At 47.3% G+C, this 25,143-nt stretch overlaps 1 pseudogene; it reads left to right on the top strand.

Annotated features, from left to right (window-relative positions):
* The window catches only part of LOC146772868 (rho guanine nucleotide exchange factor 11-like), a 256,324-nt pseudogene that overhangs the window by 81,595 nt on the left and 149,586 nt on the right, over nucleotides 1-25,143 (top strand).

Below are 25,143 nucleotides of genomic sequence, written 5' to 3'. Positions count from 1 at the left end.
TAACGGTGAATATAACGCACCCCTACAATTTTCAAACTTCTAAGCGCTACATCAGTTCCCCCCTTTGATGACATCCGTCATCACACCATTACATTTCCCTTCTTTAGGACTGATTTAAACCGCGCTAGTCATGAAATTGCCATGTCGAACTCCCTCCAGTTTCTTAAGACTCTCATATTGCTGCTCCTGGAGCTTCGCCATCCTTTTCTCGTTTGCCTTAAGAGCTCTTTCAACTTTGCCTCCTTGATACCACTTCCATGCCTTCACGTATCCCCACAAACAAATCACGCAAACCACACAATGATAATTGTCTTCAACACTGATCCCAGAAATCCTCTTCCCAGATTCGCAAACCAAGTTCCCACTCTTCCAAATCCTAATCCAATCTTCTCCCACACATTCTCCTCCGTCAAATCCATAATCTCCTTGTGAATAATCGTGATGTTGTCTATGTACTTCCCTATCTCCTTCGTGTTGTCTGGAATATATGTGCAGCATTCCTGAACCTTCAATAATTTGCAGACTCCGCCTTCTTTGGCTAATAACACGTCTAAAGCAAGGCGATTCTGCATAACCATATTCCGTATCGACAACATCTCTCCAGCCACCAACAACAAAGACCTCGCCGTGTTCATAGACAACTCATCAACTACAGTCGCCAACCTCCTGATCTTCACGTCATTCAATACCACACCCATACTAGGTATCATTGCTCCGTATATGTCCCCAATCACTGCACCGGCGTTTGTAGCCCTACGTTTCCTAGACTTTCGCTTCGTCTCTAACAACTCCAAATCCTCTGTGTGATATATCTTCGGGAATATGATAGCCAAATAGCATATGCCATACCAATTTGCAGGTAGCCTGACATAAGCATTCTTTCCACATACATAATATACTGTCGGAATTACCTCTACTGGACCTACCATAAAATTCTTAGCAGAAGCCTCCACGGTGAAGGTCTGAGAACAAGTGCTATGTCCTACGTAGACCTTATCCGTATCGGATTGAGGCCGTCCAATACACAAATTCCCTCTCTGTACCTCATCTAACGCTATTGGTCCAGAACTCCCCTTGGATCTGTGAGCCCTCTCCTCGTCTGTCCAATCTACTGGACTATCTCCGGTGTGTCGAGTCTGGGTCAACTGTCTGTATCTATCCTCTACTTGATCTATGAATTTCTTCTCTATTTCAGATACCGCACATGTCAGGTTATTCCTGTGAGCATGCGCCGTATCCAGCTTCATAGTCGGTCTAAAATATTTCAGGAGTCTGTCCTCTTTCTTATTTGGATCATATCTGTTCAAATGCTTGATTGCTGGAACCTCAGGAAGTACCGTATCAAAATTTGAAAAGAAATACTCGAACTGTCTCCTGTCATAAAATAAACTGAGCAATAAACTACAAGAAATCCCATATGTCAACGGGAGATGATGATACTTGATACCTTCATCCACTGAAGCAGGCAACTGCATGCACACATAGCAATCCTTCACGTCCATCGCATCAACATACTCATACAGCAACCTTGCATACGCGTTAAGCTTAAAATCACCCTTTGACAAATCCATGTGAAGTCTGCGAACATCTCTCAACTCCGATAATTCCTGTTCTCTAATACTGACACCACTCTGCCCTGGGGTAATAGGTGTGGGTGCTCCCTGAACCTTCCCCTCTTGCCTGTGAGCCACCATGTATGAACTTATCACTACCGCAAATATGGTGACTACTACAACTCCTATCAATGTGCCTATTATCAGTTTAGCCCTACGATGTGGGTTTGCAGGATCTGCCATCTTCGGAATGTACTCAGTGTCCAATACAGTCTCTGAAAGGGTATGTCTCCTTCTCATTAATGTCTCTTTCGTGAACTTAGGCAAACCTCCCTAACTTTTCTTCGTTCTACAACGGAAAAATCCCTAAATTTGTTCTTCTTCCGCTCGGCTCTAGGTTATCTTCTTCTCTGCTTGCAACCTTCTCAAATCAATCTAACATAAGCGCTGGCCCCAACAGTTCCAGGACTCCCTGCAATATTTCGAGCTTAAGGATAATCAGTTCTTGTGGATCTGGCAATGCTGTGAACGTCGGGAACTCTAAATTGTCCAAGATCATTCCTCGAATGACGCTCAGGAATGGCGGACTTGAAATATGAATCGTCAGAATTCCTTCGATCTCCAATCCCGGAACTTTCAGCAACACTTCCACCCTCTGGAGCGGGACACTGTTGACCAATGTCATCGACCTCAATCTTCCCGTGCTCGGTAACCCTGGCATCAGTCACTTGGTATGCCCACTCTGGTGAAGCGTACTTCCGACTTGGCACTCGAGTTCTCTTGGACCTCCTCACACTACCTTGAGGATTCTCCTCGTCTCCTGATTCTTCTTCTGGTTCTTCCGAAACTGGTGCAAGGTCTGTGTCTGGAGCCAACCTCAGGTTTACCCGGTTCTGCCTTGCGGGCCAAACCCTTCCTGCTTCGGTGGCACCTCCGGTCTTCTCTCCGATACCCTGTGCACTGACTTCCTCTTCTTCGGCTGAACTTGATTCTGTACTACCCACTGCACCTCTCGCTCCTTCGCCGGTTTCTGGGTCAGTACTTCTTTCACGTTCTCCCCCAACTCGATTCAGTGCACCATCAGCCGCTTCAGCAACCCTTACAGCTTGACTGGCCCTCTCAGGAGGCTCTGTCGGCTCACTGGGATCTTGGTTCTCGAGAGGGGCTGTATCTTCCAAGGGTGCTGGAACTCTACGGGTATGAGAAGCATGCACCCAGTTCGGTAAACCTCCACACTTGACGGCTGTGTTCGTGACAAGAATCACTTGGAAAGGGCCACGCCACCTAGCATCCAAACAACTCTTCCTCACGTGCTTTCGGACTAGGACCCAATCGCCTGGGTCCAAGTCGTGGCACCTGTCACTCGCAGCTGGAACCGTTGCTGTCTGCACCTGCTGAGACACAGAACGGACCACGTCAGCAAGGCCTTTACAATAGTCCAGGATCATATCATCAGTGATATTTATCAGAGCAGTAGCAGGTATTGCAGGCAAACGCATCGCTCTTCCCATGAGGATTTCATGGGGTGACAACCCAGTCCTTCTATCAGGCACACTTCGAAGGCTCATAAGGACCAAAGGTAATGCATCAGGCCATTTCAGAGACGTAGACGAACACACTTTCGCCATCCGAGCCTTCAGAGTTCCATTCACCTGCTCCACTATCCCTGAAGCTTCTGGTCTATAGCTACAGTGTAACTTCTGATCTATATTCAAAGCAGCACAAAGCAACTTCATAACTTCGCTGTGGAAATGAGTTCCTCTGTCCGATTCAAAGGACGTCGGGAACCCGTACCTAGGAATGAGTTCTCGCAATAATAGTTTCGCTACTGTGAGTGTGTCGCATCTGCGTGTAGGGTATGCCTCCACCCACCTGGAAAAGACACATACTATCACTAATATGTACCTCAACCCATTACACTTCGGCATTTCGACAAAATCCAACTGCATCCTATTGAAAGGTCCCCCTGACCTCCCTATGTGGCTCAATGTCACAGCGGTTCTTTTCCCTACATTCATCTGTTGACAAGTGACACACCTCTGGCACACAGTTTCGGCCACCGCACGAAACTTCGGATTGTACCAAGTCTGACGAAACACTCTCATCATGGCATCCCTACCCAGATGTACAGCACCATGTATCAACCTCGCCATAGGATTCAACAAACTTTCCGGCAACACTGCTCGTCCATCATTCGAAACCCATATATCCACATCTCCCTTCTCACAGCCAGCTCGTATCCAGCTGTCCCGTTCCTGATCCGAGACCCCTTCCTGAAGCTGTTTCAGTTCCTCCCATGAGTCAGCCATTGCTAACATCTGACCGTACACCACCTCCTCCCCGGTTTCCTCAATGTGGGTCTCAGTGAAGTTGCATCCCTGTTCTGCACAAAATCGAGCTACTTCATCGGCATAGTTGTTTCCCAACGAGACAAAATCACTTCCCTTCGTGTGTGCGGCACATTTAACAACAGCAATTTCATCAGGACCTTGCAATGCTTTTAACAGTTTCCGTACATGATCACCATTTCTTATGGGAGAACCTGAAGACGTCATAAACCCTCTCTGGGACCATAGCTGTCCGAAGTCATGAACCACACCAAACCCATACTGGCTGTCCGTGTAAATAGTTACACGGATCTTCTCAGCTGCCAAACAGGCACGAGTCAAGGCAATGAGCTCAGCCACCTGCGCGGAGTGTACTCCTTCTAAACAAGCGGCTTCAACCACACCCGTGATGGTGCATACAGCAAACGCTGCTCTCAATCGACCGACACTGTCTCTTAAACATGAACCGTCCACAAAGAAAATCTCATCTGACACTGGGAGTGGTTCATCGACAATGTCAGGTCTCGGTTTGGTGCATAGTTCAGTCACATCGAGACAATCATGGTCCTCACAATCTTCATTATCATCTATATTTGGAACAGGTAACAATGTAGCAGGATTTAAAACAGCACACCTCTTCAATGTCACATTATCGGCTGCAAGGATAACTTGCTCATAACGAGTCAGCCTATTATTCGTGAGGTGCTGTGTTTTAGTCCTGGTCATCAACAATTCAACAGAATGTGGCACATGTACAGTAAGTGGATGACCCATCACAATGCTCTCACATCTCTCGATGCTGACACCTGTTGCCGCAACGGATCTGAGACATCCGGGCAACGCAGAAGCTACTGGATCTAAAGTAGCTGAGAAATAAGCAACTGGTCTACGGACACCTCCATGATTATGGGTTAACACTGCTAATGCGCAACCTTCTCTTTCGCAGCAGAACAATGCAAATGCCTTGTTATAATCCGGCATTCCCAACGCAGGAGCGCTACATAAGGCTTCTCTCAGCCTCAGAAATGATTTCAAACAGTCGTCGTCCCATGGTACCGGATCACTTACATCCTTTCGCGTCAGCCGCTGTAAAGGCTTCGCTTCAAAGGAAAAGTTTGGGATCCACTGGCGGCAATAGCCCACCATTCCCAAAAACATTCTAACTTCCCTCTGCGTCGAGGGAACTGGCATTCTCAGAATCGCATCAATGCGATCTGGAGACACCTTCCTTTTACCCTTCTCAATTCTGTGCCCCAAATACTGTACCTCAGGTAAACAGTATTGCAGCTTGTTGGGAGACACCTTGTGACCATTCTCTCCCAGGAAATTCAACAACGCAATGGTATCGATCCTGCAAGCGTCTTCTGTCTCTGACGCGACAAGCAGGTCGTCAATGTATTGCACCAAAACAGAGTTTTTCGGCAACACAAGACCTTCAAGATTCTTCTTTAAGAGCTGATTGAAAATCGACGGGCTCTCCGTATACCCCTGTGGGATACGACACCATGTTAATATACGATTTTCTAGCCTAAATGCAAAAAGAAATCTACTCTCTTCATGTAGGGGAATCGAAAAGAATGCCTGACACAAGTCAATCACTGTGAACCATCCAGCTTCGCATGGGATCTGGAACAGTATCACAGATGGATTCGGTACCACTGGACAACATGGAACAACTATGTCGTTTATTTTCCGCAGGTCTTGCACTATCCTGAACTTCCCACTTGGTTTCTGCAGTCCCATAATGGGTGAATTACATGGACTACCCATGATCTCCACCAGTATTCCCTGCCTAATCATAGACTCAATCACAGGTTTAATCCCAGCAATCGTTTCAGGCGACAGTATATACTGAGGTGTTCTCGGGAATTCCGCGTTTGGCTTAACCTGTATCTTCACTGGTTCCACTCCCCTGACTAAGCCGATCTCCTCTCCGCTTAGATCCCACACATCGGTCGATACAGATTCCCTCAAATCCTGTGGAAGCTCCTCCACTGTCAGAGCCGGGTACATCTCCACGCACACCCGCTGATTTGCAACCTTAAAGGTCGCGTCATCATCTCTTGTCTGTACCTCTACTCCCTTCGGGGTACAGTAAATTGTGCAATTGAGCTTACACAATAAATCTCTTCCCAACAGACAAACAGGACTAGAATCGCACACCACGAACTGATGTCGGTCCCTAAAGTTTCCTATCCTGACTGGAATCGGTTCTGTCAAGGGGCTAACTAGTCTCTTATTCGCCACTCCAACCACTTGTATACTTTCCCCAGAAAGGGCTACCCCCGGAACTACTGCTGATCTTATGGTTGACCTGGTAGCCCCCGTATCTACCAAAAAGGTAGTAGGGCGTCCATCGAGTTCTGCTTCCACAAAGGGTCCTCTCTGATCTACCTCTAGAATGGCCCTAAGTATGCAATCATCATCCTGACCCAAACTTAACTGCGCCAGCAAATCTGCATCCCTCTCCTCTTCCACTTCGAACATGGGCATCTGCAAATAGGTCCGAGCTCCCTGCTGTATGTTCTGCATCCTGGGTGGCTGGGGAACCTGCACCTGCGGGACGCCGGTCCCCCCTTGCATCATTCTCGGTACAGTCACCGTCTGTACCTGCTCCGCCCCAGGGACCTGACCCATTCCTCCCTCCATCTGTGGCTGATTATAGGGGTTCAAGGGACACTCGCGCCTCCAGTGTCCCACCTGGTGACACTGGTGACAGGCAGTCGTCTTTTTCAAGATCGCTACATCTATGCCTGTCCTAGGGTCAACGGGCCTCGGCCTTCCCTGACCCTGCACATTCTGATTCCCTGTCTGATAATTTCCCTGTCTCCGCACCACTGGACCCCCATTCGGCGGTCCCTGAGCCGCTTGCATCTGAATGAGCAATAAGTTATCCTTCATCTTCTTGTGCTTTGACTCAATCTCATCCGTGCAGTACCTGGCGTACCGCAAGATCTCATCTACGGGCTTATTCTGCCAACAGATCAAATGCTGCTGTATCATGAGACTGACCTCGGGCTTCAAACCCAACACGAACTTAGACACAAACTGTCCCATGTCCTTCGTTTCCAGCTCATCTAACCCACTGTACTGCTTAAAAGCCTTCAAAAGTCTCTCATAAAATTCATGTACTGTCTCTTTTGGCTCCTGCACTGTCCTGTCTATCTTCACCCAATCGATGTCTTGGGGTGAAACCTTCGATTTCAACCAAGTAATTACTTTCTCATACAGCCTCATCACTGCTGGCGACGGACCATTTGTAATCATATTCCTCTCAGGCTCATAGTCCGGCCAATCAACAGCAATTTTACATGCGTTCCACAGATCTCCCGGAACCACGATATCGAATAAGGTGTTCAGATCTATCCACAACACCTTCGAAATCTTAACGAAACGCTCAACTTGCTTGTACCACTCTGCAGGCTTCTCCCTGAGCCTGGGAAAATCATTCGTAAATGATGCCAAATCCCCCCTGCTCCATGGTACATGCACATATCCTCCATTCGCCACCTCTCTCAAGGGAAGAATCTTTACCTCCTGCAAATCTCCTTCAGAGCTCCCTCCTTTTGCTCCCCTAGAATTCTTTTTCCTAGCCCATTTCTCTTGCCATTTGTCAAGCATCAGCCATATTCTCATAGCTACAATCAGTTCCTTAGTATGTGACCTTAGACCAACAACTCTTTTCTCTTCCAATTCCCGCTCGGTACAATGCATCCTATGGTTCCCTTGTAATGCTCTAGTCTTGGATAGATCCACCCCATATTCTCTAGCCAAACCCGCCAGTTTCTCATGTGCCGCTCGTGCTTTACGAGTCACATCTTTTGCTACAAAAAGCAATTCATCTGGAGTATATGTCACTACTCTCTCAAGAGGTAGATTCCCATATATTATTTCATCCGCCTCTGCTTTCAGTCTTACTACATCTATCATTCCTGCCTTCAAGGCCCCTTTCAACACCTGACAACTTGCTCCACGTCCCTCATCATACTCGCATTCCGGTTCCTGCTCTCTCCTTTCTTCTGGTGGTTCTATGGGAGCAGAATGGCTCGTAAAGGCAACTGGGGTTGTCCCCGCTCGGCCCATATTCCAGCTCATTTGCTTCTTTGGCGGTACCCATGACCCTAAATCTGGTCTCGACTCCATCAGAGTCCTCGGCCTCACCGGTCTCTCGTCCTCTTCGCCCCTAGATGTGTCTGACACCGCTGCTAATGGTGTACTCCATTGTACAGGGCTTGGAGGTCGGGCCGTTGCCCCTTCCAACTCACTTTCCCCACTTTCTCTCCTAGTTCTTTCTGTCTCTCGTCCAGACCTCTCTCTCGCCTCTGATTCCGGACTATATATTGACACAATCGGTCCAATGGTGACCGGTACCCTCAAGGCATCCGGTAACCTCATCTCTCTTTCAATCCTTCCGCTGGTCTCCGACTGAGCCTGCGAACTCGCTGCGTCAAACGAAACCAACCCTTCCACTCGGGTCTCAGGCTGGATTGTTACCCTTCTAGTTTCCCCCCTCCCACCCCACCTATCATCCACTTCATCTGGATTATAAGGGGGTGGTCTCTCGTCTAGCAATCTTTGCAATACACCATCATCAGAATCACTGTCCTCTTCCTGTGCTTTCCCGTGCCTTATCCCCGTCTCCTCCATTATCGCGGGATACAGTTTCGCTTCCTCAATTGTCTGCACTCTCCATCTTTTCTCCGCTGCGTCCCACTTGGCATCCTGAAATGCCCTAATCGACTTCCTCATCCTCTCCTGACTTCTTCCCTTTTCCTTATCATGCGCTGCTCGAATCCACGCATGTAATGCTTCAAACTGTGCTGGTCTTGGCAAGGGTTTTAAGGACCCCATCACCGTCTTCAGTTGGTACAGCACCGCTAGTCTAAATGAGCCGTACCTCGGGAAAGCTAATTCCCCTTCACCTTGTGTAACCTTGTGCCAATTCTCGATCCAAACTATAGTATGTAACCCCACATTCTGTGCCATGTAATGTGCCGGGGTATCCTCGGGAGGAGCTTCTTCTCCCCCACGAACGACCACATGCTTATCACCCCTACACAACTCCCGCAAAGCCCTAAGACACTTCATGATGAGCAAAATCGATCTCGCGCTCTATTTACTTCTTGTTCTCAAATCCTCCAATAACAGCGCGACTCACACCAACCGGCCTATCACAGCGCGACACTCACTGACGTCACCTTCCTTCGTTCGCAGCAGTTCCCTTCTCCAAACTCGTTTCACGCTTACTCACGTCCCATTCATACACTGAAATAACCGCTTAAGTTACTTCTCTGGCTGTCCGTCCACAGCCTCTGACTGTTCGTCCACAGTCTCTCGACCTTGTTGACCTCGATTGGCGCCCGTCTGCCCCCGTCCGGCCAGACAGATCGCCTCTGATAGGTTACTAACACTCCGATCTGCACACCACAACCCACGACCAGCGTTAAGTTGCCATACACACACGCATTCGCTCCCCCTATCTCGGTCCAGGTGATCGATGGTACCTCACGATCTCCTTTGGGTGGTCAACAAAATCTATCTCAGGTGTCTTCTACACCACAATTCCCGGGCTGCGCGCGCTCACAGCCTGATCTCACAATCACACGACATACACAACAACTCCGCAAGACATCACACAACAAATCAACACCGCAATCTACAACATCTCATTATGTTCATACTCACTCCTGGAACTGCTGCTTTCTGCCGCGCTGCTACTCGCCGTCGATGCTCATCTGCTGCCGTCTGCTGCTCGCCATCTGATGATTCAGCATCACTTATCGTCTCTTGGGCCTCAAGGGTCACTTATCCTTATCTAATCTTCCCTCGCTATCAGAAAGAAACCATCCTCGTTTGCTACCAACTGCTCCGGCCCATTTTAGTATCTCGCAATTATCTACTGGAACCCACTCTGGTCAGATGGAACTTTTTACTTGCCCAATAGCGTGGAGGGAAAATCACAATTATCAAAATTACTGTCCACAATTTGCCATAATCAAGGACTCGAGACTTAATCTCTTGGCTCTCGGGTTTTTATTATCAACATAAAGATTTGAAGATACAAAGTCCTCAATACGAGGCACAACAAGTACATAGGCACTAACACAAAAGCTACTCTACGAAGAATCCGCATACGGCTAAAAATAACTAAAAGTACAATCTCTAAAAGCATGAGGTAGAACACTACCAAGCAAATGTCGATACTAGGGACACTGAACCATACCATCTCTGTCCCTACTCTGCACTAGGTGACATCCCTACTTAGCAATCCCTTGAGACCCTCATCAGATAAAGGTGTCAGAGTGAAACTTCCTAAGAAGTCTTCACTTCGAGAGCTTGGTCTAAGTTGCCCCCTCTAACCCTTCGCCTAGCCGTCCTCTGCTCTGGGCTGCTCAGCTCTGCTCTGCCTCCACCCTCGGGGCGCTGTCCCTAATACAGAACCCCAAGTCCCAGAACACGCCCTTTGCGCCTCCTCTTCTGCGGGGTCGACTTTCAGAAATTTTCCACAGAGCGCTGTCCAGTTCCATCGTCCATCGCTTGGCCTTGAGTCCCAGACGCCATCCGCACTAGGAGTTACGATTGGCACATTCCAATACACTCCCATGTCTGGCTTTTACTACATAAGTCAATTTGTGAACAAAGAGCTTCTCTACTAACGAGCAACTGTCCTTGCACCTGGGGTGAGATCATGCAAAGCAGACATTCTTCACATCTTTTAAGTTGCAATTTACTACAGCCTGAAAACCTCTACTGAGATAAATCCCTTTTGGCCTATTGCCCTTGGCCAACATAAGAAAATACCAGGCCTTTCGCCTCAACGATATATGCGAATTCTGGCCACTACTTCGGTTACACAAGCAGGTTTAAATCACAGTATTGACATTTACGTCTTTCTTTCATGTGTGGTCAAACTAAACAGTCTACAGACACGAAGTCTATGGGTACACATTTCTAACACCACATTACATTTCACGTAAGCTAAACTCTATACATTTCTCTAATACGTTTACAATGTGCTTGTACATAGCTAGCACTTCTATTAAAATCGATATAGGTTATACAATTCGTAATACATTGCACACAAAATACCTGAGTACACATTTGGTTATATGCGGGTGCCGACTAACGGTGAATATAACGCACCCCTACAATTTTCAAACTTCTAAGCGCTACATCAGTTCCCCCCTTTGATGACATCCGTCATCACACCATTACATTTCCCTTCTTTAGGACTGATTTAAACCGCGCTAGTCATGAAATTGCCATGTCGAACTCCCTCCAGTTTCTTAAGACTCTCATATTGCTGCTCCTGGAGCTTCGCCATCCTTTTCTCGTTTGCCTTAAGAGCTCTTTCAACTTTGCCTCCTTGATACCACTCCCATGCCTTCACGTATCCCCACAAACAAATCACGCAAACCACACAATGATAATTGGCTTCAACACTGATCCCAGAAATCCTCTTCCCAGATTCGCAAACCAAGTTCCCACTCTTCCAAATCCTAATCCAATCTTCTCCCACACATTCTCCTCCGTCAAATCCATAATCTCCTTGTGAATAATCGTGATGTTGTCTATGTACTTCCCTATCTCCTTCGTGTTGTCTGGAATATATGTGCAGCATTCCTGAACCTTCAATAATTTGCAGACTCCGCCTTCTTTGGCTAATAACACGTCTAAAGCAAGGCGATTCTGCATAACCATATTCCGTATCGACAACATCTCTCCAGCCACCAACAACAAAGACCTCGCCGTGTTCATAGACAACTCATCAACTACAGTCGCCAACCTCCTGATCTTCACGTCATTCAATACCACACCCATACTAGGTATCATTGCTCCGTATATGTCCCCAATCACTGCACCGGCGTTTGTAGCCCTACGTTTCCTAGACTTTCGCTTCGTCTCTAACAACTCCAAATCCTCTGTGTGATATATCTTCGGGAATATGATAGCCAAATAGCATATGCCATACCAATTTGCAGGTAGCCTGACATAAGCATTCTTTCCACATACATAATATACTGTCGGAATTACCTCTACTGGACCTACCATAAAATTCTTAGCAGAAGCCTCCACGGTGAAGGTCTGAGAACAAGTGCTATGTCCTACGTAGACCTTATCCGTATCGGATTGAGGCCGTCCAATACACAAATTCCCTCTCTGTACCTCATCTAACGCTATTGGTCCAGAACTCCCCTTGGATCTGTGAGCCCTCTCCTCGTCTGTCCAATCTACTGGACTATCTCCGGTGTGTCGAGTCTGGGTCAACTGTCTGTATCTGTCCTCTACTTGATCTATGAATTTCTTCTCTATTTCAGATACCGCACATGTCAGGTTATTCCTGTGAGCATGCGCCGTATCCAGCTTCATAGTCGGTCTAAAATATTTCAGGAGTCTGTCCTCTTTCTTATTTGGATCATATCTGTTCAAATGCTTGATTGCTGGAACCTCAGGAAGTACCGTATCAAAATTTGAAAAGAAATACTCGAACTGTCTCCTGTCATAAAATAAACTGAGCAATAAACTACAAGAAATCCCATATGTCAACGGGAGATGATGATACTTGATACCTTCATCCACTGAAGCAGGCAACTGCATGCACACATAGCAATCCTTCACGTCCATCGCATCAACATACTCATACAGCAACCTTGCATACGCGTTAAGCTTAAAATCACCCTTTGACAAATCCATGTGAAGTCTGCGAACATCTCTCAACTCCGATAATTCCTGTTCTCTAATACTGACACCACTCTGCCCTGGGGTAATAGGTGTGGGTGCTCCCTGAACCTTCCCCTCTTGCCTGTGAGCCACCATGTATGAACTTATCACTACCGCAAATATGGTGACTACTACAACTCCTATCAATGTGCCTATTATCAGTTTAGCCCTACGATGTGGGTTTGCAGGATCTGCCATCTTCGGAATGTACTCAGTGTCCAATACAGTCTCTGAAAGGGTATGTCTCCTTCTCATTAATGTCTCTTTCGTGAACTTAGGCAAACCTCCCTAACTTTTCTTCGTTCTACAACGGAAAAATCCCTAAATTTGTTCTTCTTCCGCTCGGCTCTAGGTTATCTTCTTCTCTGCTTGCAACCTTCTCAAATCAATCTAACATAAGCGCTGGCCCCAACAGTTCCAGGACTCCCTGCAATATTTCGAGCTTAAGGATAATCAGTTCTTGTGGATCTGGCAATGCTGTGAACGTCGGGAACTCTAAATTGTCCAAGATCATTCCTCGAATGACGCTCAGGAATGGCGGACTTGGAATATGAATCGTCAGAATTCCTTCGATCTCCAATCCCGGAACTTTCAGCAACACTTCCACCCTCTGGAGCGGGACACTGTTGACCAATGTCATCGACCTCAATCTTCCCGTGCTCGGTAACCCTGGCATCAGTCACTTGGTATGCCCACTCTGGTGAAGCGTACTTCCGACTTGGCACTCGAGTTCTCTTGGACCTCCTCACACTACCTTGAGGATTCTCCTCGTCTCCTGATTCTTCTTCTGGTTCTTCCGAAACTGGTGCAAGGTCTGTGTCTGGAGCCAACCTCAGGTTTACCCGGTTCTGCCTTGCGGGCCAAACCCTTCCTGCTTCGGTGGCACCTCCGGTCTTCTCTCCGATACCCTGTGCACTGACTTCCTCTTCTTCGGCTGAACTTGATTCTGTACTACCCACTGCACCTCTCGCTCCTTCGCCGGTTTCTGGGTCAGTACTTCTTTCACGTTCTCCTCCAACTCGATTCAGTGCACCATCAGCCGCTTCAGCAACCCTTACAGCTTGACTGGCCCTCTCAGGAGGCTCTGTCGGCTCACTGGGATCTTGGTTCTCGAGAGGGGCTGTATCTTCCAAGGGTGCTGGAACTCTACGGGTATGAGAAGCATGCACCCAGTTCGGTAAACCTCCACACTTGACGGCTGTGTTCGTGACAAGAATCACTTGGAAAGGGCCACGCCACCTAGCATCCAAACAACTCTTCCTCACGTGCTTTCGGACTAGGACCCAATCGCCTGGGTCCAAGTCGTGGCACCTGTCACTCGCAGCTGGAACCGTTGCTGTCTGCACCTGCTGAGACACAGAACGGACCACGTCAGCAAGGCCTTTACAATAGTCCAGGATCATATCATCAGTGATATTTATCAGAGCAGTAGCAGGTATTGCAGGCAAACGCATCGCTCTTCCCATGAGGATTTCATGGGGTGACAACCCAGTCCTTCTATCAGGCACACTTCGAAGGCTCATAAGGACCAAAGGTAATGCATCAGGCCATTTCAGAGACGTAGACGAACACACTTTCGCCATCCGAGCCTTCAGAGTTCCATTCACCTGCTCCACTATCCCTGAAGCTTCTGGTCTATAGCTACAGTGTAACTTCTGATCTATATTCAAAGCAGCACAAAGCAACTTCATAACTTCGCTGTGGAAATGAGTTCCTCTGTCCGATTCAAAGGACGTCGGGAACCCGTACCTAGGAATGAGTTCTCGCAATAATAGTTTCGCTACTGTGAGTGTGTCGCATCTGCGTGTAGGGTATGCCTCCACCCACCTGGAAAAGACACATACTATCACTAATATGTACCTCAACCCATTACACTTCGGCATTTCGACAAAATCCAACTGCATCCTATTGAAAGGTCCCCCTGACCTCCCTATGTGGCTCAATGTCACAGCGGTTCTTTTCCCTACATTCATCTGTTGACAAGTGACACACCTCTGGCACACAGTTTCGGCCACCGCACGAAACTTCGGATTGTACCAAGTCTGACGAAACACTCTCATCATGGCATCCCTACCCAGATGTACAGCACCATGTATCAACCTCGCCATAGGATTCAACAAACTTTCCGGCAACACTGCTCGTCCATCATTCGAAACCCATATATCCACATCTCCCTTCTCACAGCCAGCTCGTATCCAGCTGTCCCGTTCCTGATCCGAGACCCCTTCCTGAAGCTGTTTCAGTTCCTCCCATGAGTCAGCCATTGCTAACATCTGACCGTACACCACCTCCTCCCCGGTTTCCTCAATGTGGGTCTCAGTGAAGTTGCATCCCTGTTCTGCACAAAATCGAGCTACTTCATCGGCATAGTTGTTTCCCAACGAGACAAAATCACTTCCCTTCGTGTGTGCGGCACATTTAACAACAGCAATTTCATCAGGACCTTGCAATGCTTTTAACAGTTTCCGTACATGATCACCATTTCTTATGGGAGAACCTGAAGACGTCATAAACCCTCTCTGGGACCATAGCTGTCCGAAGTCATGAACCACACCAAACCCATACTGGCTGTCCGTGTAAATAGTTACACGGATCTTCTCAGCTGCCAAACAGGCACGAGTCAAGGCAATGAGCTCAGCCACCTGCGCGGAGTGTACTCCTTCTAAACAAGCGGCTTCAACCACACCCGTGATGGTGCATACAGCAAACGCTGCTCTCAATCGACCGACACTGTCTCTTAAACATGAACCGTCCACAAAGAAAATCTCATCTGACACTGGGAGTGGTTCATCGACAATGTCAGGTCTCGGTTTGGTGCATAGTTCAGTCACATCGAGACAATCATGGTCCTCACAATCTTCATTATCATCTATATTTGGAACAGGTAACAATGTAGCAGGATTTAAAACAGCACACCTCTTCAATGTCACATTATCGGCTGCAAGGATAACTTGCTCATAACGAGTCAGCCTATTATTCGTGAGGTGCTGTGTTTTAGTCCTGGTCATCAACAATTCAACAGAATGTGGCACATGTACAGTAAGTGGATGACCCATCACAATGCTCTCACATCTCTCGATGCTGACACCTGTTGCCGCAACGGATCTGAGACATCCGGGCAACGCAGAAGCTACTGGATCTAAAGTAGCTGAGAAATAAGCAACTGGTCTACGGACACCTCCATGATTATGGGTTAACACTGCTAATGCGCAACCTTCTCTTTCGCAGCAGAACAATGCAAATGCCTTGTTATAATCCGGCATTCCCAACGCAGGAGCGCTACATAAGGCTTCTCTCAGCCTCAGAAATGATTTCAAACAGTCGTCGTCCCATGGTACCGGATCACTTACATCCTTTCGCGTCAGCCGCTGTAAAGGCTTCGCTTCAAAGGAAAAGTTTGGGATCCACTGGCGGCAATAGCCCACCATTCCCAAAAACATTCTAACTTCCCTCTGCGTCGAGGGAACTGGCATTCTCAGAATCGCATCAATGCGATCTGGAGACACCTTCCTTTTACCCTTCTCAATTCTGTGCCCCAAATACTGTACCTCAGGTAAACAGTATTGCAGCTTGTTGGGAGACACCTTGTGACCATTCTCTCCCAGGAAATTCAACAACGCAATGGTATCGATCCTGCAAGCGTCTTCTGTCTCTGACGCGACAAGCAGGTCGTCAATGTATTGCACCAAAACAGAGTTTTTCGGCAACACAAGACCTTCAAGATTCTTCTTTAAGAGCTGATTGAAAATCGACGGGCTCTCCGTATACCCCTGTGGGATACGACACCATGTTAATATACGATTTTCTAGCCTAAATGCAAAAAGAAATCTACTCTCTTCATGTAGGGGAATCGAAAAGAATGCCTGACACAAGTCAATCACTGTGAACCATCCAGCTTCGCATGGGATCTGGAACAGTATCACAGATGGATTCGGTACCACTGGACAACATGGAACAACTATGTTGTTTATTTTCCGCAGGTCTTGCACTATCCTGAACTTCCCACTTGGTTTCTGCAGTCCCATAATGGGTAAATTACATGGACTACCCATGATCTCCACCAGTATTCCCTGCCTAATCATAGACTCAATCACAGGTTTAATCCCAGCAATCGTTTCAGGCGACAGTTTATACTGAGGTGTTCTCGGGAATTCCGCGTTTGGCTTAACCTGTATCTTCACTGGTTCCACTCCCCTGACTAAGCCGATCTCCTCTCCGCTTAGATCCCACACATCGGTCGATACAGATTCCCTCAAATCCTGTGGAAGCTCCTCCACTGTCAGAGCCGGGTACATCTCCACGCACACCCGCTGATTTGCAACCTTAAAGGTCGCGTCATCATCTCTTGTCTGTACCTCTACTCCCTTCGGGGTACAGTAAATTGTGCAATTGAGCTTACACAATAAATCTCTTCCCAACAGACAAACAGGACTAGAATCGCACACCACGAACTGATGTCGATCCCTAAAGTTTCCTATCCTGACTGGAATCGGTTCTGTCAAGGGGCTAACTAGTCTCTTATTCGCCACTCCAACCACTTGTATACTTTCCCCAGAAAGGGCTACCCCCGGAACTACTGCTGATCTTATGGTTGACCTGGTAGCCCCCGTATCTACCAAAAAGGTAGTAGGGCGTCCATCGAGTTCTGCTTCCACAAAGGGTCCTCTCTGATCTACCTCTAGAATGGCCCTAAGTATGCAATCATCATCCTGACCCAAACTTAACTGCGCCAGCAAATCTGCATCCCTCTCCTCTTCCACTTCGAACATGGGCATCTGCAAATAGGTCCGAGCTCCCTGCTGTATGTTCTGCATCCTGGGTGGCTGGGGAACCTGCACCTGCGGGACGCCGGTCCCCCCTTGCATCATTCTCGGTACAGTCACCGTCTGTACCTGCTCCGCCCCAGGGACCTGACCCATTCCTCCCTCCATCTGTGGCTGATTATAGGGGTTCAAGGGACACTCGCGCCTCCAGTGTCCCACCTGGTGACACTGGTGACAGGCAGTCGTCTTTTTCAAGATCGCTACATCTATGCCTGTCCTAGGGTCAACGGGCCTCGGCCTTCCCTGACCCTGCACATTCTGATTCCCTGTCTGATAATTTCCCTGTCTCCGCACCACTGGACCCCCATTCGGCGGTCCCTGAGCCGCTTGCATCTGAATGAGCAATAAGTTATCCTTCATCTTCTTGTGCTTTGACTCAATCTCATCCGTGCAGTACCTGGCGTACCGCAAGATCTCATCTACGGGCTTATTCTGCCAACAGATCAAATGCTGCTGTATCATGAGACTGACCTCGGGCTTCAAACCCAACACGAACTTAGACACAAACTGTCCCATGTCCTTCGTTTCCAGCTCATCTAACCCACTGTACTGCTTAAAAGCCTTCAAAAGTCTCTCATAAAATTCATGTACTGTCTCTTTTGGCTCCTGCACTGTCCTGTCTATCTTCACCCAATCGATGTCTTGGGGTGAAACCTTCGATTTCAACCAAGTAATTACTTTCTCATACAGCCTCATCACTGCTGGCGACGGACCATTTGTAATCATATTCCTCTCAGGCTCATAGTCCGGCCAATCAACAGCAATTTTACATGCGTTCCACAGATCTCCCGGAACCACGATATCGAATAAGGTGTTCAGATCTATCCACAACACCTTCGAAATCTTAACGAAACGCTCAACTTGCTTGTACCACTCTGCAGGCTTCTCCCTGAGCCTGGGAAAATCATTCGTAAATGATGCCAAATCCCCCCTGCTCCATGGTACATGCACATATCCTCCATTCGCCACCTCTCTCAAGGGAAGAATCTTTACCTCCTGCAAATCTCCTTCAGAGCTCCCTCCTTTTGCTCCCCTAGAATTCTTTTTCCTAGCCCATTTCTCTTGCCATTTGTCAAGCATCAGCCATATTCTCATAGCTACAATCAGTTCCTTAGTATGTGACCTTAGACCAACAACTCTTTTCTCTTCCAATTCCCGCTCGGTACAATGCATCCTATGGTTCCCTTGTAATGCTCTAGTCTTGGATAGATCCACCCCATATTCTCTAGCCAAACCCGCCAGTTTCTCATGTGCCGCTCGTGCTTTACGAGTCACATCTTTTGCTACAAAAAGCAATTCATCTGGAGTATATGTCACTACTCTCTCAAGAGGTAGATTCCCATATATTATTTCATCCGCCTCTGCTTTCAGTCTTACTACATCTATCATTCCTGCCTTCAAGGCCCCTTTCAACACCTGACAACTTGCTCCACGTCCCTCATCATACTCGCATTCCGGTTCCTGCTCTCTCCTTTCTTCTGGTGGTTCTATGGGAGCAGAATGGCTCGTAAAGGCAACTGGGGTTGTCCCCGCTCGGCCCATATTCCAGCTCATTTGCTTCTTTGGCGGTACCCATGACCCTAAATCTGGTCTCGACTCCATCAGAGTCCTCGGTCTCACCGGTCTCTCGTCCTCTTCGCCCCTAGATGTGTCTGACACCGCTGCTAATGGTGTACTCCATTGTACAGGGCTTGGAGGTCGGGCCGTTGCCCCTTCCAACTCACTTTCCCCACTTTCTCTCCTAGTTCTTTCTGTCTCTCGTCCAGACCTCTCTCTCGCCTCTGATTCCGGACTATATATTGACACAATCGGTCCAATGGTGACCGGTACCCTCAAGGCATCCGGTAACCTCATCTCTCTTTCAATCCTTCCGCTGGTCTCCGACTGACCCTGCGAACTCGCTGCGTCAAACGAAACCAACCCTTCCACTCGGGTCTCAGGCTGGATTGTTACCCTTCTAGTTTCCCCCCTCCCACCCCACCTATCATCCACTTCATCTGGATTATAAGGGGGTGGTCTCTCGTCTAGCAATCTTTGCAATACACCATCATCAGAATCACTGTCCTCTTCCTGTGCTTTCCCGTGCCTTATCCCCGTCTCCTCCATTATCGCGGGATACAGTTTCGCTTCCTCAATTGTCTGCACTCTCCATCTTTTCTCCGCTGCGTCCCACTTGGCATCCTGAAATGCCCTAATCGACTTCCTCATCCTCTCCTGACTTCTTCCCTTTTCCTTATCATGCGCTGCTCGAATCCACGCATGTAATGCTTCAAACTGTGCTGGTCTTGGCAAGGGTTTTAAGGACCCCATCACCGTCTTCAGTTGGTACAGCACCGCTAGTCTAAATGAGCCGTACCTCGGGAAAGCTAATTCCCCTTCACCTTGTGTAACCTTGTGCCAATTCTCGATCCAAACTATAGTATGTAACCCCACATTCTGTGCCATGTAATGTGCCGGGGTATCCTCGGGAGGAGCTTCTTCTCCCCCACGAACGACCACATGCTTATCACCCCTACACAACTCCCGCAAAGCCCTAAGACACTTCATGATGAGCAAAATCGATCTCGCGCTCTATTTACTTCTTGTTCTCAAATCCTCCAATAACAGCGCGACTCACACCAACCGGCCTATCACAGCGCGACACTCACTGACGTCACCTTCCTTCGTTCGCAGCAGTTCCCTTCTCCAAACTCGTTTCACGCTTACTCACGTCCCATTCATACACTGAAATAACCGCTTAAGTTACTTCTCTGGCTGTCCGTCCACAGCCTCTGACTGTTCGTCCACAGTCTCTCGACCTTGTTGACCTCGATTGGCGCCCGTCTGCCCCCGTCCGGCCAGACAGATCGCCTCTGATAGGTTACTAACACTCCGATCTGCACACCACAACCCACGACCAGCGTTAAGTTGCCATACACACACGCATTCGCTCCCCCTATCTCGGTCCAGGTGATCGATGGTACCTCACGATCTCCTTTGGGTGGTCAACAAAATCTATCTCAGGTGTCTTCTACACCACAATTCCCGGGCTGCGCGCGCTCACAGCCTGATCTCACAATCACACGACATACACAACAACTCCGCAAGACATCACACAACAAATCAACACCGCAATCTACAACATCTCATTATGTTCATACTCACTCCTGGAACTGCTGCTTTCTGCCGCGCTGCTACTCGCCGTCGATGCTCATCTGCTGCCGTCTGCTGCTCGCCATCTGATGATTCAGCATCACTTATCGTCTCTTGGGCCTCAAGGGTCACTTATCCTTATCTAATCTTCCCTCGCTATCAGAAAGAAACCATCCTCGTTTGCTACCAACTGCTCCGGCCCATTTTAGTATCTCGCAATTATCTACTGGAACCCACTCTGGTCAGATGGAACTTTTTACTTGCCCAATAGCGTGGAGGGAAAATCACAATTATCAAAATTACTGTCCACAATTTGCCATAATCAAGGACTCGAGACTTAATCTCTTGGCTCTCGGGTTTTTATTATCAACATAAAGATTTGAAGATACAAAGTCCTCAATACGAGGCACAACAAGTACATAGGCACTAACACAAAAGCTACTCTACGAAGAATCCGCATACGGCTAAAAATAACTAAAAGTACAATCTCTAAAAGCATGAGGTAGAACACTACCAAGCAAATGTCGATACTAGGGACACTGAACCATACCATCTCTGTCCCTACTCTGCACTAGGTGACATCCCTACTTAGCAATCACTTGAGACCCTCATCAGATAAAGGTGTCAGAGTGAAACTTCCTAAGAAGTCTTCACTTCGAGAGCTTGGTCTAAGTTGCCCCCTCTAACCCTTCGCCTAGCCGTCCTCTGCTCTGGGCTGCTCAGCTCTGCTCTGCCTCCACCCTCGGGGCGCTGTCCCTAATACAGAACCCCAAGTCCCAGAACACGCCCTTTGCGCCTCCTCTTCTGCGGGGTCGACTTTCAGAAATTTTCCACAGAGCGCTGTCCAGTTCCATCGTCCATCGCTTGGCCTTGAGTCCCAGACGCCATCCGCACTAGGAGTTACGATTGGCACATTCCAATACACTCCCATGTCTGGCTTTTACTACATAAGTCAATTTGTGAACAAAGAGCTTCTCTACTAACGAGCAACTGTCCTTGCACCTGGGGTGAGATCATGCAAAGCAGACATTCTTCACATCTTTTAAGTTGCAATTTACTACAGCCTGAAAACCTCTACTGAGATAAATCCCTTTTGGCCTATTGCCCTTGGCCAACATAAGAAAATACCAGGCCTTTCGCCTCAACGATATATGCGAATTCTGGCCACTACTTCGATTACACAAGCAGGTTTAAATCACAGTATTGACATTTACGTCTTTCTTTCATGTGTGGTCAAACTAAACAGTCTACAGACACGAAGTCTAGGGTACACATTTCTAACACCACATTACATTTCACGTAAGCTAAACTCTATACATTTCTCTAATACGTTTACAATGTGCTTGTACATAGCTAGCACTTCTATTAAAATCGATATAGGTTATACAATTCGTAATACATTGCACACAAAATACCTGAGTACACATTTGGTTATATGCGGGTGCCGACTAACGGTGAATATAACGCACCCCTACAATTTTCAAACTTCTAAGCGCTACATCAGTACCAACTAGACGAAGGAATATTTTGGGATTTCTGAAGCTTTCTGATAGTGACATTAAAATACCCCCCAGGAAACATACTTACGTCAAGAAGAATGGGGGGAAATTTTAAAGAGACATAAATGCATTAAACAATTTGCTTGCACCACTCAATCTTGTAATGTGAAAGGGGTGGCGCTTCTATTTTATTTGTTCTTTTTGCATTTGTCACCTCAAGTGGGACAGGTATGCCCAGACGTGGGTCCTGTGCTCTCCATGCCACTGGAGTCAAGGTATCCTGGCTGAAAGCCCGAAACCGGTCCTAGGATGCTTGTTTCCAGTCCAGGGAGGACCTGGCCTGGCAGTTCGGGCTGGACTTTTCCCATTGGTGCACAGTGTCAAGACTGATTTGCATATGGCTAGGTCCAAGAAATATGACCATGCCTCCAGAATAGACTTTTATTGTAGATATGAAGTTAGGGAATAAGGTAAGAAAGATCATCCATCAACCAGAGCATCTCTCAGATCATGCTGCGGTTAGACTGGAACTCTTTCTCTCGAGGTCCTCAATTCCGTCTAAATGGACCTTGGATAGAGCTTTATTAGGACAGCAGGAGATTATAAATGCTCTGAATAGAGCTACTGTAGTTAGATATAAAGGAAAACCCCTTGCATGTTATATGGGATGCTTATAAAGTCTTTATTCGAGGGAAACTGACTAGTAATGCTGCACAGAGAAGGAAAGAAAGTAACAATAAGGTTAGAGAGTAAAAGCTGAGAATAGGAGTAATTGATAAACAGCTGGCAAATTGTGAGGACCCCGTGTAAAAGTAAACCCACAAGATAACTTTAAATAGGCTAAGGGTTTATTGGCAGAATATCTGGATTGAGTGGTGTAGAGTAGGTTGAATGCCTGCAAGTAAGCATATTATGAATACGGGAAAGGTTGTGGGAAACTTCTGGCTTGAAAGACAAGGTAAAAAAGCACTAGAAATATGATTGACAAAGTAGAAATTAACGGCACCAGAGAAAGATGTTCCGAGGTCTCTGACATTGGGAGGATGTTTGCGGGTTTTTTCCGAAATTTACATACCAACGATTCAACAGCACTAAAACAAGAAATAGAGAGTTGTTTGAAGGAAGACACTCTTCCTAGGTCAGATCAGAACAAACAGCTCCATCTTAATCAAGAAATTACTACACTAGAAGTAGATAACATTCTTAGAGGGTTCAAAAAGGGAAAGGTGCCAGGCCCTGATGGAAAACCAAATGAGCTTTATAAGGCCTTAAAAGAGGAACTCACTCCGGTTTTGACCAGCTTAATAAATTTAATTCCACAATGTTGGGGGGAGAGAGTGTTTTATATATATATAATGTGAAAAAACGATAATATTGAATGAATGAATGAATGAATGACACTTGTAAAGCACAGGGCTACCAAAGGCCTCCCAGCGCTAGAGACAGAGCCTAAATCGAAACAAGCCAGCAGATTCAAGGAAACAGCAGAGTCTTCAGATGTTTGCGGAACAGTAGTTGGTTGGGCTCAAGCCGAATGAGGTCTGGTAGTTGATTCCAACATTTCCCCGCAATGGCGGAAAAACGCAGGTCACCGCTCCGCACCTGGTTAACTCTGGCAACAGTTGCAAGATGTTTCTTCACAGAGCGCAGTGATCTTTTTGGAAGATACCGGGGGATGATGGCACGGAGAATCGGCGGAGCGCTATCCGAGAGAGACTTATGGGCAATACACAAAGCCTTGAATTGGATTCTCTCGGCCACTGGAGGCCAATACAGAGAGATGATGTGAGGTTTAGCAGATTCACGATTATGAGCCTGCATAAGCAGTTGTGCTGCACAATTTTGGACCGTTTGAAGCTTATTGATGGTAGAACCGGGGGCGCCTAGCTAGATCACATTGGCATAATCGAGCCACGAAATGATCAAGGCTTGTACAAGCAGTTTCCTAGCGCTGAAGGGCAGAACGGGTAGAATCTTTCTAATCATTTTGAGAATGCCATAACAGGTCCCTGCTACCCTGCGCGCCTGCTCCCTAAAGTTCAGGTTGTGGTCCAGCCATACCCCAAGACTTTTAATATGATCTTTAGGGGGTGGCATAGTACCAAGACAATTTGGCCAGAATATGCTGGTCTCCGGGGTTGGTGGACTTGCCCAGAAACATCAGTTCCGTTTTAGCAGCATTCAGTTTTAGAAAAGAGCCATCCATCCACGCTGACACTTTTTCCAGGCAATTTGCCAGGCTGGTCTTATTGTTGTCTGAAGGATTGAGGGAAACAATCAACTGGGTGTCATCAGCGTAGGTGATGATTCTGACCCCAAAGGGCTTGACCACCCCGGCCAGGGGGCGCATGCAGACATTAAAAAGCGTGGGGCTCATATTAAAGCCTAAGAAAAAAAAAATGTTATGAAGATTTTTTTTTAATGTGAATTGTATAGACCAATATCTTTGCTTAATAACGATTAAAAGATACACACACAAATACTAGCTAAGAGATTGGACAAAGTAATAGGAAATATTGTCCATAAATCCAAAAGGGCTTCATGAAACAGAGACAGCTCTACAAGCTCACCCATGATTTGGTGAGCACAATAGATGTGGCCATGGTACCAAACGCTCCACTGACCATCATAACGGTTGATGCCGCTAAGGCTTTTGATAGAGTTAGTTAGCCATTTCTATATGAAGTCACCAAGAATCTTGGGAGTCCCTAACTGCAGCAATGTGGCTCTGATTTGGAAATCTCCCCTCCATGCTTACAAGATGTCCTAGCTACCCCGATGCAGATTGCAGGAATAGAAATATGGGGCAAGCTGTTGGAAGAGGGCTCCCTGAGCTCTTGGCACTATTTATCCAAAAGCACCAACAACAGGCTCTCTAGGTTTAAATACCATCAACTAGCCAGCTGATCCGAGGACAACTTAATATATGGATTAGAACAGAATGGAGGAGGATCTACGGAGCGTTCGGATACATAGAAAGGAAGTATCCAATTGGTGCTGGATCCTGGTATGAGGTAAAGATGGCCCTCCTACTTTGCCAGAGGAGAAATGGAAAGCGGACCTGCCGTCATCAGAGATTCTACACCTG

The sequence above is a fragment of the Triturus cristatus genome, chromosome 12, assembly GCF_964204655.1.
Source record: "Triturus cristatus chromosome 12, aTriCri1.1, whole genome shotgun sequence".
NCBI classification, from domain to species: Eukaryota; Metazoa; Chordata; class Amphibia; order Caudata; family Salamandridae; genus Triturus; species Triturus cristatus.
Note: the sequence above shows the minus strand (reverse complement) of the source record. Positions and strands in the feature narration are given on the sequence as shown.